Source organism: Limanda limanda, chromosome 10, assembly GCF_963576545.1.
Source record: "Limanda limanda chromosome 10, fLimLim1.1, whole genome shotgun sequence".
Classification (NCBI taxonomy): Eukaryota; Metazoa; Chordata; class Actinopteri; order Pleuronectiformes; family Pleuronectidae; genus Limanda; species Limanda limanda.
The window spans coordinates 15479680-15494932 of record NC_083645.1 but is presented as its reverse complement, the minus strand read 5'-3'; the positions used below and the strand labels follow the sequence as shown (position 1 = coordinate 15494932).

The 15253-nt window shown below is 43.0% G+C and overlaps 1 pseudogene; it reads right to left on the bottom strand.

Moving 5' to 3' along the window:
- Positions 1-736: 736 nt before the first annotated feature.
- LOC133011407 (trichohyalin-like) lies at positions 737-14106 on the bottom strand (annotated as a pseudogene).
- Positions 14107-15253: the final 1147 nt, after the last annotated feature.

Here is a 15253-nt window from a genome sequence, read left to right as displayed (position 1 = left end):
AGCCAATCCCGGCCGTCAGTGGACGAGAGGTGGGGGGGTACAACCTGGACAGGTCACCAGTCTGCTACCGGGAAGACAACAGAGGAAACCATTCACTCTCACATTCACACCTACAGTGTGTACAGAGTGTCCAATGAACCTAAACCCCATGTCTTTGGACGGGTGGAGGAAGACGGAGCACCCAGAGAAAACTCACACAGGCACAGAACATGCAAACAGATTGTTGATGCATTTATAGCCCAACAATTGAATGGATGTATTAACTTTCTCAGCCCATAGCAAGAAAACCTGATGCTTTGTCTTGGAAATACATGTTTTGTCAAATCTCAACTATGAATCAATTTTAATGAAAATTCCTCTAGGCCAGAACTATTATATTAAACCCACGCATGCACAGACAGACATTGTAATAACAGGCTGTGGCTCAGGAGGAAGAGCAGGTTGTCCATCCACCAGAAAGTCGACTGTTTAATCCCAGTCTGCCTTATTCCTTGTGCCGAAGGGACTTTTGGTAAAAGACTGAGCCAAAAATTGCCCGTGACGGCTGTTCCATCAGTGTGTGAGTGATGTGTGATGGAGAAAGTGCTGCATATAGATGTTATAGAGTGGTCATCGATACTAAAGTGCCGTGTGAATACAGACCTTTTACCATTTAATATCATATAAACATTTATTCTCTGTACAGTTGTAAGGAATCAAGGGGGAGTCAATATTATCAATCAATCACTGATAGAAAAATACATTTGCATGGTCCCTCCACACCCATACACACATACAGGAAGTAGCAAAAGAACATCACGTGCGTGTGTGTGTGTGTGTTTGTATAAAACAAAAATCAATGAGCGTGCAAGCGTGACATCGATTAGGTAGGAAAAACAGTGTCGTACAAAAACACATAGGTGGTATCATTTCATATACACCATTGGCATTTTTGTTATTATATTCTCTACAAAAAATATCAGTGGTTATCTTCTCTTTTTTTTAACGATTATGTGCAAATTTTTCGAGGTAAAATAACATCTGGCTTCTGTGTTTTAAAGAAATCCTGCAGATCTGTGAGGAGACGGAGCCGGATGAGTCTTTGGAGTGAATCGTCTTTTGTCATATTTGGCTTCATGTGTAAAAATCCGGTGAAAATGACAAAGTGGTAGAATGTTGCGTGAGCACATTATACAGTAAGTGTTGCTTTTAAAAAAAGACAGTAGACGTCCGTTGAGCTGTTCACAGTCCGGACAGGCAGCAGCTGGGATGAAGCTACGTAATCTGACCCGGGATCAGTCGCAGGTTAACACAGTGTAAAAAACGAGCAGCAGAAGCAGATGTGGTCTAGATCCTCTAGTGGTCGTGAGTGGAACAGTCAACGATGAGATTGAGCTTTGCTTTATAAAACATATGCTTTGATTGGCAGCAACTCTGGCCTTTCACCCGGCCGCCACAGTGTGCGCTCCGTTCATGAGGTGACTGCGGGGGGGGTGGGTCTCTGAAACAGGAAGTTCTTCCCTTGAGAAAAGGAAGTAGCCAGTCTTCACCCGCTTTTAGAGGCAATTTCAGCGCTTTTTTCAGTTTGACATCTTCAGTTCTTGGTTTTGAGGTCCGCTGGCGGGTCACAGGTCGCTCACACGCTCATGGGTAAAGAGCACGTGGGGAGGGCTTTTCTGATTGGTCGACCTGAGCCTCACATGGAGAGGTTATCTGGGGAGTGTGACGCCGTCTCAGTTGAGGTGGAGGTTAGGACAGCTCCTCAGAGGGCTGCAGATATAGATGGCTGTGCACACGCACACACGCACACAGGGACACATGGAGACACACACACATAGGACACACAGGACAGAGAGAAAAATAGATTGTCACTGAACTATATAGTCTCAACCTTTGAAACAGTGGATCTTATTTTTAGTCAAAAGTTGGAAAGACAAAAAGGAAAAGATTTCATTGTAAGTATTTACTCTTTGAAGGTGAACACTGTCGCAATCATGAAAACAAAACACAACCATTCCATCAGACAACAAAACAATGTTACACATAAGTAGCTGCAGTCATCAATAGCACAACTAGGATGTCACTCAGTAGAGCGCATTTTAATTCACTAGATCTGCTTTTTTGTTCCGCTAAACATGTTTTCTTTTTTTTTTCAATCAAGAGCCATGAATTATTGAGAAAGTTAAATCAAGGACAATGATGAATATGCCCTATTCTGCACAGTTTTCTGTAAGATGGGGGTAAAAACATAATCTCCTTGTCTGAGGTAATACAACTTAAAGCTGCTGCACACAAACATATTGCTCTGATGCAAAAACACAAATACATGGACACAGAGATGCACACAACTCACCGTTCACACCTTGACTCCTGGTGAGGGAGATTTTCACTGAGATTGTGTGTTGTGATTGTAAAGAGACACTGACAAAAAAAGAAAGAAAAATGTCTAAATTTGATGCAGTTACAGGTAAAATGAGAAAATGCAGAGGTTTCTGAGTATATAATTATTATATTATTATTACCACAGTGTGAGGTGGTGCAGTCGGTCAGTGGTGGTCCTTCCTGAACACGGTGTGGACACTGTTGGAACTCAGACCGCTGGATCCCAGCGTTTGGACACTGATGTGGATCGGGACGCTCAGGTCGACGTTCTCCGCGATGCACTGCAGACACACAAACAACATGTGCAGCAGGTGAGCTGCTCTGGTTTGATTTCCACAGTCAGAACAGGACACAGTGATGCATTGACGGATACCTTGGTGCACGCCGAGCTCATGACAGATTTGTGGAAGTCCCCATCTATAAGCAACTGAGATTAAAGGGAGAGAAAAAAAAAAACGTTTTAGACAAATCTTCCAGAATCAGTGTCAGTGTGTGACTGCAGCTGCCCCTGTCCTCTGCCTACCCTGTATCCGTACACAAACGTGCCGTTACTGCAGCCCAGCTCGTCCAGCGGCGGCCTCTCCCAGCCAATCATGAGGCTGCTCTGGCCCACGGTTTGGATGACCTCAACAGAGCGGACCTCTGCTGGAGCGTCTGCTGGGACAAAGAACAACAAGAGGTCAAGCACTTGCTTGTTCATGCAGGAGATGAGACGCAGCGTAAATAAACACTTTTACCGCTTCTATTTCTTTTTCTTTGTTAACGTGGCATTTTCTTTTTATGATGCACCGGTTATTCCTGATATTCTAACACAATAAACCAACATAACTAGACAAGGCGCATGCGAAACTTACAAATGAACTCATCTGATTTAATAAAAGCTTATGTTGATGTACTGCAGAGTGTTGAGAGGGCAATAAAAAACAACAAACAGCTTCAAAGCACCGGAGTGTGATTCAACATCTTCTCCAATACAAGAGACATAAAGAGTGAATTTACTGGGTATAATCACGCTCCAGCAGTCTGCAACTGAAAACTAATATTCTACGATGGTAAATTAGAACATGATGCGCTTGTATACAGAAGTAGAGAGAGTTTTATTTTTGTCAAATCAAAGATATTCCAACTTTTTTACTTGAAAACAGTCTTTATCTGACACTTTCAATGTTCAATACAGTTTTTACCTCTTTAACTGTGGAATACTTTATCACCATGCCCTATTTTAGCAGCTTTTACTGTATATATTTTATATGCCTCCGTAACAGACAGAGGCCAGAGGCAATGCTTTCAGGTTGTCCGTCCCATTCTTGTGAAAACAGTATCTCATGAATGCCAAACGTTCACTTGGATTCAAAGATGAACTGATTAGATTGTGGTGCTTGGAGGTCAAAGGTCAATGTCACAGTGACCTTAGGTTACTGTGAATGTGATGTATAAGGTCTGCCTGTAGGGAATTTCATTACATCTGGTAAATTCACTGGTTTACTGATTCCATTTTAGTTATCAACTAAGTTTAGTTGTTTTTAAAGACTTTTTAAGACATGGCAGAAACCCTGTTCAGATGACTGTTAATAGTGAAAGTGAAAACATGGTTATTACCTGGTCTGGGTCTTGCTGATTTTGTCTGATCTCCAGCAGCAGTGGACTTCCTGGCAGACCGGTTGGGTCTCTCCGGAGAGCGATGACCACACTGGGTCCAGGATACAGTGATGACGGGTCGGTCACGTGCCGCATGGGCAGCACCATTAGAAATATAACATTCGGGGGCAGTTGATTTTCCAGGAGCAGTGGTGTCTGAGGCAGTGCTTTTCAGATTAGTGTCAGGACATATTGAGACATTAGAGTCAAAGCGATTGGTCCCAAGAGTTAGAGGAGTTGTGTGACTTCTCTCAAATGTGTTTGGGACAGCAGGGAGTTTCTCTGGCATGTCTGGGGAAACTGTCATGTCAGTGCCACTATGCAAGGAGGATTTACTTTCATTAGATGAGCCGGAAAGAGCAGATGCTTTAAAGTGATGGTGAGTAAAGCTGCTGGGGCTGAATGAAACATGAGCAGATCTGGAAGCGACTGCATTAAAAAGTGTTGTCGCAGGTTTAATGGTTATTCCAGCGTGTGTAGTTTGGTTTGAAGCCGCTGTGACTGGGAGGGAGTTGATATGTGGTTTATTGAAGCTTAGCCTGTTTGTCTGACAGGTCAGATTCAGATCTGCAGGAACTGAAAATGAGAGACTTTTCCTGGGCTCCTGTTCTCGTCCTCTGCTCACAGGAGCCTGGAGGTGAAGAAGAAATCGTTCATTTATTAGACAGATACTGAGACAACATTTTCCAATGTTTTGTGCGTTTGTGTTGACATATCTTCATGTCTGGCAAGATTTGTGAGCATAATTGGCCATTTCAAGAAAAAATTAAACCATATTTAAATTCACAAGATCAGAATTCGTATTAGTATAAAGAAAATGTATATGTACCTGGTAGCTGCTCATCAGAGTCCTCTGCAGCTGCTCATGGAGGTTGAGGATCTTCTCGGGGCTGCTCAGCCTTCTGGGAGGAGGAGGAGTGGAACTGAGGGAGGACCTGGCGGAACTGGTCAGATCTGGGGACGACTTCCCTCTCACGTCTGATGGATGAAATCCAAATGTCTCTGGACCACAGGTTGCTTGGATCAGTCCACTGGGGGACAGAGACAGCTGTGTGGACTGCAATCCCTGTAAACCCATCTGAGAACAGGAAATGTGATACTTTGGTTAGAGGTTTTTGCTCAACTGAAAATAAAGATGTTCCTGACTTTCTCTTTTTCCTCTCATTTCACTTTGTGGCCAATGCTATGTGGCTTGTTTTCCTTGGTAGCACAAAATATACAGACCCTATAGAGGCCAGCAACTGCTGACTCTTGTTTATTTTTACAAAGTGTTTCACAGCATGGATTCTGTCATTCCTGTTAATATCTACAACCTTTAGACCAAATCAATTAAAAAAAAACCCGTCTCATCTAGTTGAATGCATACTATTTTGCAGTTGTTCACCTTTGCAGTACTTGTGATGGAGCTCTCTTTAAGTGCTGTTGTAGCTTCGACACTGGGTTTCTCCTGCACAGGGGAGCCGGTATTTCTCATCGGTGTTCCTGCTGCTGCACGTGTGACTTCACTTCTGCAGTCTTGAATATTTGTTGACGATGCAGTGGATATAGAAACTTGTCCGTCACTTTTGAAGTCTCTGCATTTCCGTCTAGCTTCAGGTGTCAGTTCATTTGCAGGTGAGAGAACAGCGGGACAGCTCTGATCACGTATGGATCCAGTGGGGCAGTCTGAATGAATAAATGTTGAAATAAATCTTGGTGTAAATCCAGCACTGTGATCCCCAGTGGTTCTGCTGCCTCCCGGTGTGAATGCTGCAGTGTAGTCCCGCAGAGCAGCGTCACTGAGCAGCAGCTCCACCTGCTGGTTGAGTGTGGAGTCCGCACAGCCGTGTCTGTGCATGGTTTTCATCATCTTAGCTAAGAAGTTGTTCCTCTCCTGACACTTCACCACCAGACATGACACCTTGGCCTGTTGACAAAATGCTTGTTGTTAAAAAAACTAAACTAGAGCAGCTTTGATACATGATAGTCGTAACCTGACGGTCAAACAGTGCGTCAAAGAATGTGCAGCGTAAAACAATGAAAGGATGAAACCCTTCATCCCTCTTTCCTCACCTTTAAAGGAGCCAAATCCAGATCTGTCTGGCTCCTCTTCTTCAGGAGTGCATCATACTGCAAACAAGATCAAACGGAACATGTGAAAACTATTACTACTCTAAAGGATATATTTTAAATAAACATTTAGGCTCATATTATATCTCTATACTTATAGATGACTGGTTTTCACCTTAGCTCTGATGTCGTTGTAGCGCGTGCGAACAGACATGAGAGCTTCTTCATGCTTGAAGCCCTGGGCTCTTTTTAAAGTGATGTACTCAGAGTTCAACTCGTCAAGAGCCACCGTCTGTGGGATTTCACACACACACACACACACACACACACACACGCACACACACACACACACAATGAGGAACCGATCTGCGGATTATTGATGTTACCAAACAATAAAGGCTGTACAGTATATTTGTGTTCCTGTTGCTGTTCTTATACCTTGGCCTTGAGCTGGGCTGTGAGGATGTTGTACTGTTCTTCTATCTGTGTATTTAGTAACAGAGCATCACTCTTCTCCCTCAGCAGGCCGGTCACTTTACTCTGCAGCTCCTTCACCTGTGGTAAACACAAAGTGCTGATCAGAACAAACAGGCATATCAGTCTCTCTCTGAACTTATTGAGCAAAGTTTTTTTTTACAGTACTTTGAAGTATCAGCACAGTGAAAATCCTGAAATGATCTATTTTCTACAGTGAAAATCCTGAAATGATCTATTCCAAAGTGAAAATGTTGGACTTTAATTTAAAAAATCTCCTAATCTATGCCGTAACAGTTTATGATATTCAGTATGTAGGAAGTCAGAGAGGTCTTGAACACAGGCATGTCAGTCTCTCTCTGAACTTATTGAGCAAAGTGTTTTACCAGTACTTTGAAGTATCCTGAAATGATCTATTTTCTACAGTGAAAATCCTGAAATGAACTATTCCACAGTGAAAATGTTGGACTTTACAATGTCTTAATTTTGACTCTGTAGGACAATAGTGTCCAAACTAAGGGATGTATCAAAGGATTGAGACGTTTTTTATACGGTGCAGCGAAAAAAGCCGGACAAAAAGAACAAAACGTTAAATCATAAATCAAATACCTGGGTGCTGAGGCTCTTGTTTTCCCTCCTGGCTTCTTCGATCTGATTGGCTACATCTGTCAGTCTCGTCCCCTTCTCCGCTGCCGTCCTCTCCGCCACCTCCCTCCTGGCTTCTGACTGACACAGTTCACTTTGCAACTTCTTTGCCTGAACATGCACACAACGCGTAAACATGAACACATTCGGTTTGTTAAGTTACTTCTGCAAACAACGGAGAGAGAATAAAACACACTCTTGAAGACTGAAAACACATATTACATCTACGGTTTTGTGTGAATGTATAAATGTGTCCCATTCAAAAATTCCAAAGGTCCTGCAGAGTGTTAACATGACATGAAGATGCATGTGCTGTTACTTCACTCCTGCTCGTTTTCTTTATTTTCTGCTTTTTTCCATTGTCTTAACCTGCTTTAATTTACCGCCTTTTGAAGTCATATTTTATCTCTGCTCACATTAACTAATCCAGGCTGATTGCCTCCCACATTGACTCTTGTGTCTTCCTGTGTTATTCTTTCCACAGTCCCAAAGTGTTTGCTCATTGTGGGAACTGTCCATAATATAGTAAGGTCTCTATGCTGTGATTTGGCCCTATACAACTTAAATTGTCCCAATGTCTGCACCTGCAGTGACTCTGATTGTGTCTTTCTATCACAACAAATGAGAAAAAAAGGGCCATAGTTAAAAGTTGAAACTCACCTTTACGTTGCTTCTGTCCAGTTCCTCTTGTGACGTCTTTAGCTGTGATCCCAAAACTTCTGTCTCCCTCAGCAGATCCCTTTGCTCCTGATGTCCATCAAAACCATTTTGTGTAAGATCGAAGTATCAAACATCATGACACATGGTGAATCAAAACGTTAATAGGGTAAATAGGGTGACAGACATTAAAAATCTATAAAATCCCATAAATAATCACCTTTAAATAAATAGATACACTAACAGCACTTTAATCATTTGAGTGTAGATTTAGAAAAAAAGGCACTTGTCCAAGGTTCAATACTTTGATCACTAATCAGATGTTCAATAATTAGACAAAAAACCTGCAGTCCCGTTCTTAAATGTGCTGTGATTGTGATCATGAGACTTGACGAATATAAAAAATGTTTGTTTTCAATATGTGGGACAAATGCCAACAGAGGTTAACATTTTTTCACCTGCCATGTAGTCCTACAGATTAGCTGCTACCTCTCCACAATTTGTTTTGAATTCCTTTTCACTGCCATAATTTTTAGGCCCGTCAGATTTTCTTTTCAAATACCTCCCAGCTGATGCTTTTAATTTATTTACTTTATAGACATTGTTATAAAACATAAATGAGTAAGTTGCATGTGACTGATAACCATAGTTCTATGAATCCTCCCTGTTCAACACTGAATATTTTTACAGTACTTTAAAGTATCCTGAAATGATCCATTTTCTACAGTGAAAATCCTGAAATGATCTATTACACATTGAAAATGTTGGACTTTAATTTGAAAATCTCCAAATCTATGCAGTAACAATGTTTGATATTCAGTATGTCCAGTATCTTCAGTGTCAAACATGCAGAGGTTAAATTCCTGTATCAGTGATGACCTACAAGCAACATCTACATGATCATTTTTACATAATCTTCTCACGACTCATGTTTTGAGGCTTTCTACTCTATGTGATGTTATCACGAGGTCACAAGCTCCCAGATGATTCAATTACATGCTTTTACAGCAGGGACGACACACGTGGATGACATCGGTAGGGTATCCGAGGTCACATGTGACATTGTTGATATAAATATTCAACCTACTTATGTGTGAGACTGAGGATATTTAGTGTTGAACACTGCCTCTAGTGGTCAGGAAGAAGGAAAAACCCATAGCTATACCTGTTCAGATTTCCCTCTGTTGTTATTAGTCTGAAATCTTTGTACGGCATCTCCTGTCCCAATCTTCTCTGTTGGATCAGCGGTGTTTTGATTCTGCTGCCTCTGGTTCCTCTCCTGGGTTTGTGTTCGGCTGTGGGAATCAGACAGGAGGCTTTGTCTTTCCTCTCTCAGACTCTGAGTCACGAGCGCTATTTGCTCTTCCTCATGTCTCAAACGGGTTATTGAATGTTCAACTCTTTCTTTTTCATCTCTCAAACTGCTCAGTGACTTTATCAACTTGTCACAGTTGTCTTTCAAAGTGTGAGATGATTGCTCCTGGTCTCTCTGTTCTTTCAGACACTTAAGGGAAGTGGTTATTTCCTCTCTCTCCTGTTTCAAACTGAGCACGGCTCTGCTTACCTGGTCTCTCTCTGTCTGTAAACTTTGCAGGGATTGTTTGATTTGATCTTGCTCTTCCTTTTCGCTTGAAAGATGGTCTTCTTTTTCTCTCTCAAGACTGGATAAGGTCTTTGTTAGCTGCTCTTTCTCCTCTTTCAGGCCACTCATGGAACTTATAAAGTGATCTCTGTTATCTTTCAGCCCACAGAGCGTCCTGGTGAGCTGCTCTCGCTCTTGTCTGAGACCAGCCAGACACTGAGAGATTCTGTCTTTCTCCTCCTTCAGTCCCCAAACTGCACGAGTCAACTGCTGTTTCTCTTCTGTCTTTGTCTGAACGGACTGAGCAACTTCTCCCTGCTGCTCTCGGAGAGAATTTAAGTTGCCGATCAGTTCGTCTTGTTCTGTTTTGAGGATCTGGACTGTCTTGGGACACAATTGATCATTCAAAGCACTTACATGCAAAGTGTTGGGCTGGCTGTTCTGCAAGACGTTATGGTGATTGTTATGTTGAGATCCAGTTGTTGACAATGAAATCAAACCATCTGTTTGAGTACTGGACGTTGATTGTGTTTCAATTCTTTCCACCGTATTGTCCACACATTCCTCTGCGTTGCTCTGCTTCCCACTCTCTTCCAACTTTTGCTGAAGCTCCATGATTGTGTTGAGATCGTCCTCCGTCTTCCTGGTGAGCTCTGTGATCAAACATCCTTGCTCCTGGTTCTCCTGCTCCAGCCTGACTCTGACCTTCTCCAACCTGGGGGCACGCTCCCTCAGCTGACTTTGCTCCTTCTTGATCTCCACCTCTCGGAGCTCGATATGAGCCAGCAGCTCCTCGATCCTCTCTGCCAAGGCCCGGTTCTCCTGATTGAGGGCCTGGGCGAGATCATCCTGGACATGATCATCCTGGGCGGGTTCATCCTGGGCGAGGGTGAGAATGTTGTTATCCTGGGGAGGAGAGGACTGGGCTTGGCCGATCTGCTTGTCAGAGAGGAAGAATTTGATAAGTTACATACTGGATGTATAGCAAAGCTCTTTCAACGTTGTAAGACATTTTAGAATACTGCAACCCCTACCTTTTCTCTTGCAGCTCGTTCCGCTGCCTGTTGCCTGAGTTGTATTTTTAGTTGAGTGTTCTCCTGAGCCACCATCTTCAGTTCCTCCTGCGTGTGCTGCAGGGCGGCCTCCAGGCGGCCACGTTGCTCTCGAAGGTCTGTAAGATCTTCCCCTAACCCCAAACTCTTATACGCTTCTCTCAGGGCATCAGATTCCTCACTGGGGCTTTGCTCCAGGTCTAAGATCCCTCTGCAGCACCAGGTGTCCAGGTTAAACTCATCTACTGTCTCTGAAGTCAAGGAAAGTGACTGGAAGCTGAGGTCGTGTTTGGAGCCCCAGTCTGGTTCCTTCTGTGTGATCTCTGCTGCAGACTGGTGGTGATCAGGTGGAACTGCAGATAACTGTGACTGATCTACTCCCTTGGTCAATGATGGCTGCACCTGCAGAGAGAGAGAGATCACAACTCAACATCATATGTTGGACAGAAGTTGAGGAATATATAAATAAATAGGGAAAAAAACAACTGCAGTTTATTGCAGCATTTAGAGGAGAGATGATTATGTAACATGCAACTAAGAGACTCAATAGACTTTCACTCTTTGGGAACATCCACCGTATTTTTGCTGTGATACCAACTCATGCAGTAACAAGGAAGAATAAAAACCGACATAATCAGTCTTTCAAGAATTTGAGAGGAAACATTTGAACTAAAAGATTTTTACCAGTTGAACAATTGTTTGTAGCTTTTTATAAAGAGTTCTGAATGGGAAGGCAGGAATTTATCGCTCTATTCATACGTATTGATAATCAATAATCTTCTTGGTTTATGTAGACACTAAACACATGCTCATTATTGTCAAAACCCATCATTCTATTTGACATGTTTTAGCATCCATATACTGCCCATACTGTTCAATATATAAATATAAAAGTGAATTTTGTTAAATAATGTTGCAAGTTTACCAAAATATCTGAAATAGGATCTGATGATAATAACATTTTATTCACAAGTGTGTTTTCCTCTCTCCATTGAATAATGTTCGTGACATATTCTGAACTCTATTGCTTCTTCATTGCACCTGAATGACTTTACAGAAGATAAATATCGCCGTCTACACTGTGAAGTACTGTGTATATAACAGGAAACTGGTCCTAAACAGGAACAAGAATCGAACTACACATGATAATGTTCGTTCATAAATGTTCCTCGGGACACAGCCTCTGTAGCAGTTCTCGGATTTAAACTTACATTTCATCAGAGCACACTGAATGAGATCTGAGGACTGACTTACTCTCAATGCAGCACAAGTAAATACTGGATGAGCCAACACTGTCTTACAGTACCTCACACCATGTAAATACAAGAAAGATATTGCTTAAGTATGACTGGCTGTGTTTAGCTGTGTGTGGTTTCTTTGTCTGTTCCCAGGCCTCTAGTGCAAATGAGATACTCCCCGATCTTACAGAACTAATAACATTCATGTCGTACACACCTCTGCCGAGCTCCCCACTGAGTTCTTCCCTTTACTCATGAAGGCGTTCTCGACGACTATCGGCGACTGACTGGCTGTTTGGTTTGCAGCTTCCCTGAGGACCAGCTGGAGTCTGTCGTTCTCCTCTCTCAGCTCCTCAACCTCCTCCATCAGTGAGCTTTCAGACAGCTTCAGCCCGAGGACCTCCGCCTTCATCTCCTCCACTCTGTTGCCCAGGAAGAGGCCGTTCTCCTGGGTCTCACTGAGCTGCTCCATCAGCCCCCTCCGCTCTGTCATCCCATCCTCCCCTCTCTCCAGCAGCACCCTGAGATCCTCCTGCAGGCTCAAGATGAATCCCTGCAGCCTCGACTCATCTGAGCTGTGCTTTGTGTCGTTGTTTCCTCCTCCTTCTGTTTCTTTCTCTGTCTGTCCCTCATCACCCTCTAGTCCTCCCTCTCTTTCAGGAATCACACTTGTCTGCAATTGCTTCATTCTCTCCTCTTTTCTCTCCTCTTCTCCCTCACCCTCTCCTCTCATAGAAGTCAGCCTCTCTTGCTCTTCCCGGAGTGTTACGGTACCGGGAGTGATTCTGACCGCTCGGATGGTGGCCATGCCGGTGGCGGCACTCACAGTCATGTCCAGCAACCGCTTCTCTAAAGTGTAGATGCGGTTCTGTAGGCTCTGCTCTCTGTCCCGGCCCAGGCTCAGCTTGTGTTGGAGTTGGGTTTTAAAGTTCTCAAAGTACTGAGACTGGCGGCTCATCTCCTCCTCTTTGGCCTTCAGCTGCCTTTGACAGCGCTGCAGTCGCTCCCTCCATACCCGCTCCCCTCGCTCCTTCTCTCGAGTCTGAGGAGGACAGAGGGCAAGAGAGGAAGAAATTTTACATTTACATTTTAGAGAAGGAGATATCACAGTAGCTGTAGAAACTTGAACCCCAGTTATTGCTACACTAAGCTTGCTTTACAACATGTTTCAATGGCAATGTCTTTGAATATGTATTTGTACTGTAACAACAGTAGTATGTCTTTACTGTCAATGTTCTCTCTTGGGACCAACCAGTTTTAATGCAATTTGTCAAATCTACCAAACAGTCAATCTGCACTAATAAGCAGATGTAAAATGATAGTATAACTTAAAACTTAAATCCATCAATTATCTATACTACCAAGCCCATTTGACATCGGGTTAGAGGCGGGGTACTATTCCCACTCACATTCAACACCTACAGACAAATAGAATCTCCCGGCCAAACTGGGATTGAAACTGAGAGCCCTCCTGTTGTGAGTGCTAACCACTACTCCATCGTGCTGCCCTCCAACAAATTGGTTACACAAAAAGCTGGAAAATTCCTGATAAAACTCCAAATATGATTTAGTAGCACTGGTCAAGGCCTTATAAACTGTACTCCTGTTTTACATTGTTCCTCTTACAGAGTTTTGATAAATTAACATTCATATACAGCAGGGCTTTCTGGTACTGTTACTTCAAATTACTTCGCAGATTTGACTCTTCAACAGTTTACAAGCTTTTTATCATAACGTGCTCTTCTGTTTGTATTCCAGCATCTTTTAAAACCCAAAGCTTTGAATTTGTTTACATCCACAACTTTAGAAAATGTACACACTTACCATGGCTCTGACCTCGTCCCTGAGCATGTGCAGTCTTTGGTCCAGCCTCTGGGAGTGTTGCATGCTGGGTCGGTGGGAGGCTGAGGCGAGCTGACAGAGCGGTACCAGCAGGCTCTTCTCTGATCTCACTTACTCTCTGACCCTGACATCACGACACAGACAAGCTCACCTTACATCAACATATTCACATTAAGACAGAAGGTTTAGTTACTTACTCGGCTAATTTGATGTCAATCTACACAAAAGATTCAAATAAAGTGTCCTGCAGCAAGTAGAGAGGTGTAAGCAGCAGTGTGCTCGCATGCAAGTGTGCAATTCGGTCGGGTGCATGTGATACGTGATATCACCTCGACCAAAAGAGTGTGTGTGAGTGGGTGTGTGTGGGTTTGTGCGTGTGTGTGTGTCACTTGATCCCTCTCTCACCTGTTCCTCAGGTACCTGTCAGGCACCGTGCTCTCTGCTCCAGGACCCTCACTCTTCACACTGAACCTGCAGGTCGGGCGCGGTCTCCACAGAGTCGGTTGCCACGGTAACAGAAGTGCTTCCGGTCATCCATCATCTCTGATGAGGCCATGTGATCCTCCATTGGTTAGCCTGTGCCCTCTCTGGGAGTTTTACCAGTGGCCCAAGAACTGACATCTCAAACTTATTGAGCACAGGAAGAAAAAGAAAAGAGTGTTTCACATTATCTCTTGACTTAAGTCCATTATTGATAGACACATTTAAATACATACCTAAGATACATGTGCACAAAATACAGTCATCTATTATTTACATTGTCAACAGCTTGTTAGCAAAGTGTCAAGCAGCGGTATTTCTCAGGTTACCCCGCCTCCTACATGTAATCGCCCTACGCTCTTCCACCTCAATTAAAAACCCTCCAATGCCAAAACATTAAAGGACGACTTCATATTTGCCTTTTGTCTTAAAACAACACTCACACCCCTTTCTGTGCACTGAAACAGTTTATGTTTGTTGTACTCATTCCCTAAGTTCATAAATTATCAAGTACTATTAGTAAGTATATTAGTTTGGCTAATGCATAACTCGGTACAGGCAATAATCTACAGGTCATATAAAATTCCAATTAGTCTAACTAGAAAAATTATACAGATTTTGAAAAGTAAAACCAACAAGACTTGAACCGGCTGTAAAATGGCGTAAATTGAAGTTGATTCAGTATTCACCTGTTTTTTTGGGCTCCACTCCACAGTTTCATCCTCTCAGTGCAGCGACCAGCTTCCAGTGGGTTTTGCTTGGACTCTGTGAACTTAGTTGCGTTGTTGTTTCCTTAGAAACACCACGGACGTTGGACTTTGCCAGAATCCTCCAAATCCAGTTGGCACTCAGCTCATTCACCCCCTCACTCAGCCCTGTACTTTCACTCTTATTCTCCTCCTTCCATCTTCCCCCTTCCATTGTCCAAAAGGCCTTTCCTTCAACTGTGGCTCTTCTCCTTTCAATAAATCCTCTGATTAAGGTTTTGAGTCTTCCCTCAGTTAATCCATGTGTTCACTTCTCACAGAGGAGTCGGGTTTTATGTTCCAGGTCCAAGAACCACTGCAGGAGATATTATCTATAAATAAATCTCACTTTATTCTCATCGTATATGGTTATTTACAACATTTTCAAATATGTTTGCATCCAGGTAAGAGTCTTCTGCAAAAGTGCACATATATAAAAAGGCCATAGGGTTTTCTGAGCGGTCTACAAATGCATAAAAAACTATTAGG